We start from the raw sequence: 4,044 nt of genomic DNA, 5'->3' as shown, positions 1-4,044 counted from the left end.
GGGCCTGACATTTGGACTGAAGGTGGTTCTTCAGCATATTGGTCCTCCATCTTCTCGGCTTGCTGGCTCTCAGAAATAAAGAGAGCCAGCCCCAACTGGCTCCAACTCCTTGTCTCCTTGTATTTTTTTTCTTTTTTGAGACGGAGTCTCACTCTGTTGCCCAGGTTAGAATGCAGTAGCGCAATCTTGGCTCACTGCAACCTCTGCCTCCTGGGTTCCGGTGATTCTCCTGCCTCAGCCTCCTAAGTAGCTGGGATTACCAGTGCCCCGCCACCATGCCTGGCCACCTTTTTTTGTATTTTTAGTAGAGATGGGGTTTCACCATGTTGACTAGGCTGGTCTTGAACTCCTGACCTCAGGTGATCTGCCTGCCCTGGCCTCCCAAAGTGCTGGGATTACAGGCATGAGCCACCGCGCCTGGCCTGTCTCCTTGTTTTATTGGCTGTCTTGCAGCGGGCAGACGAATTTGGACTTTGTTACAAGAAATATTGAAAGATTGAGAGAAGGGCAATAAATGACCAGATTTATGCTCCAAAGGCTCGTTCTAGGTGCCATGGAAATAGAGGCCCTGTTGCAGAGGTGGAGGAAAGAGATGCTAGTGGCCTTAATTAATACGAGTGTTGCATTTGAGATCTATTTGGAAACATATTGCCTGGGTGGAGCCAATGCAGACGTGACATTTAAATCACCACAGGTGATTCAAGTGCATCCTCAAGGTTAAGGAGCACCACTGCTTTAAATCACGGTCAGTGATTTGGACCAGTAGTTCAGTTCCTCTGAACCTTGGTCGCACTTAGTAACCACCCAGGGGACTTAAAAAAAAATACTGGAGATTTGGTCCCACTCCCAGGCTGGGAGTACAGCCTGGGCATTAGGATTTAAAAAATATCCTTGGGTGATTCTTCTTTGCAGCTAAGTTGAAAATTTCTGTCTAGAGAATAGTGGGAACCCTGGTGCGTGAGGTAGACAACAAGAATTGATTGGCAATGCTTTGCTTTAAAGCAAGTTCTATTACAATCAAGTTCTGTGAGAGAAGACTGAAAGATGCTCATAATCACGTATGGTCCCAAACATCTCTGGTGGGTCCCTACTTCCCTCCCCTCCCCCTAGATCTCAGAAGTAGAGCTGGTCATCAGTATCTAACCTCCCCATACTGAAGCTGAGTCCCCAAAGCTGGCCATGGTCACAGTGGTGACCTGACTTACAGCTGTCATCTCCTCACCCATGTTTGCCCAGGCCGACTCTCTTTTCCAGGGGGTATCAAGGTCTGGGAGATTGCAGGGCAAGGCAGGAGGCATCCAGACAGCGGCTCTCATTCGTTCCCTTCTTGGGAAGTCATCTGGCAACCATTCTCTCCAGCTCTCAGGAACAGTCCTGAAATTCCCTTTCTATTGATGGGAAAATGCAAGCAGCAAAAATCAAAGTAATAATCAGTGTCACTTAGTGAATTAGTGATGGAGACGGGAACAGAATCCAGACTTTCTAACTTGGAGATCCCCTGCTTTTAAGTCTAAATGGCTCTTTTATTCTAATCCAGCTGTGCCGCGTTAATAAGGCTTTGACGAGATCCAGCTCTGTATTTTGTAGAGTTAAGATATTTGCTATTTACCTCAGCTATTTGTTGTCTGTTTAATAAGTTTGGTTTGTCATCCCAGATGCACATTATTTAGCAGTGTATAATCACATACAATTGTTTACGCTATTTACTGTTTGCTTTCAAGTCCTGCCAAGAAGGACTTGGTGTAAACTAGCTGTCTGCAGCAGCCACACTAGTTAAGCCTTTAAAAGGGTCTAATTGGGCCTATATAAATAAACACAACGATATGAAAAATAACTCCACATACGTTTACTACACTGCTGGCCGGCTGGCAAATATGCAGATCTTCTCTCTTGTGGAATAGATAGAAGTAAATCTTATTCAGAAGGGTACAGAGAGCTATTTAAGTTTTAATTTAGGCTCATCCAACTCTCTCTCTCTGTCCTACACACACACACACACGCGCGCGCGCACACATGAGAAAAATCCTTTCACTGGCAATAAATTTTAATCATGTAGTTAGTAAAGCTTGACTCTGGCTTTTATTCTTAGAGAAAATGGTCAGTGAAGCAAATCTCATATCTACTCATTACAAGGGCAATAGGCAGGTCATGATAACTGAGGGACCACAGATGCTCTGGTTATGTTTTAAACTAATAAAGGAGACCAGCAAAAATTCACCAACTAACCACTTAGGCACATGAAAAGAAGCAGAGCATAAGGGAGGCAGAATCTTTCCAAAAATGTTCAGCATGATTCCTTGTTGTACAAAAATTCAGTGGTTATGTCTTTCTGATGGAAGCTGCAGGAGCTCAGTGGCAGTCTTTGTGTATGAAAACAATACAGTATGATGTAGGAGTTTTAGGACGGGCTGAGAATTAATTATTACTGGGTAAAAGGTACATTTTACAGTCATTTCATCAATAAATATTAATTGAAGCCTCACTGTGCATCAGTCTCTGGGCTAAGTGTCACAGGCCAGGGCACATGATGTGCAAAGATATGGAAGGCCTCATCTTCGCTCTTTTTTTGAGACAGTCTAGCTCTGTCGCCCAGGCTGGCATGCAGTGGCGCAATCTTGGCTCACTGCAACCTCCGCCTCCCAGGTTCAAGCAATTCTCCTGCCTCAGCCTCCCGAGTAGCTGGGACTACAGGCGTGTGCTACCATGCCCGGCTAATTTTTTTTTGTATTTTTAGTAGAGACGGGGTTTCACCGTGTTAGCCAGGATGGTCTCAATCTCCTCACCTTGTGATCTGTCTGCCTCGGCCTCCCAAAGTGCCAGGATTACAGGCGTGAGCCACCGCACCTGGCCTCTCTTCGCTCTTGAAGAATGAGTCATTTAGGATATTTTGTCTTCTTTATGCTTTTGTTCATGCTGACCCCTCCAGTGAAATACCCTCCACTGCCGATCTCAGGATAGAGGCACACCCTTTGGAACTGTTTTCAATTGCTAGTTCTACTTGGACCCTTATTTGTGGCTAATTCCTTCTGCTTTGAATTCTGAGTACTTACGTAAACCTGTTTGTTTCACAATGCTTTCAGGGCAAAGGGCAGATCCTGTGGATCTTTGTATCCTGTCTGGAGTGCAGTGGCGCGATCTCGGCTCACTGCAAGCTCCACCTCCCGGGTCCACGCCATTCTCCTGCCTCAGCCTCCGGAGTAGCTGAGACTATAGGCGCCCGCCACTACGCCTGGCTAATTTTTTGTACTTTTAGTAGATACGGGGTTTCACCTTGTTAGCCAGGATGGTCCCGATCTCCGACCTCGTGATCTGCCTGCCTCGGCCTCCCAAAGTGCTGGGTTTACAGGCATGAGCCACTGCGCCCCGCCTATTTATTCTTTTCTTTCTTTCTTTTTTTTTTTTTTTGACACGGAGTCTCGCATTGTTGCCCAGGCTGGAGTGCAATGGCGTGATCTTGGCTCACTGCAACCTCCACCTCCTGGGTTCAAGCAATTCTCCTGCCTCAGCCTCCCGAGTAGCTGGGATTACAGGCACGTGCCACCAGGTCCAGCTATTTTTTTGTATTTTTAGTAGAGACGGGGTTTCACCATGTTGACCAGGCTGGTCTGGAACCCCTGACCTCAGGTGATTCACCCGCCTCAGCCTCCCGAGGTGCCGGGATTATAGACGTGAGCCACTGTGCCTGGCCTAGCAAGTTTTATTTAAATGTTTTTATGGAATTATTGTGGATTTTGGAGTGTATGATGAAGATATTATAGTTATGTTTAAAAGGGGGAGTCCTTGTATGTTAGAAATATATGCTGAAATATTTAGACATAAAATTAGATGATGTCTGAAATTCGCTTCAAGACAGCCAGAGAGAATTAAAGAGTATAGATGAAACAAGACTGGCCATAAATTGATTGTTATTGAAGCTGGATGATGAATACGTGGAGGTTCATTTAACTATTTCATCTACTTTTGCACATGTTTAAAATTTTCTATAATGATACTAAAAAAAAATTTACATTTATAGAAGAGGAAAATCTGATGCAAGGGTCGCAA

Source organism: Nomascus leucogenys, chromosome 1a, assembly GCF_006542625.1.
Source record: "Nomascus leucogenys isolate Asia chromosome 1a, Asia_NLE_v1, whole genome shotgun sequence".
Classification (NCBI taxonomy): Eukaryota; Metazoa; Chordata; class Mammalia; order Primates; family Hylobatidae; genus Nomascus; species Nomascus leucogenys.
Note: the sequence above shows the minus strand (reverse complement) of the source record.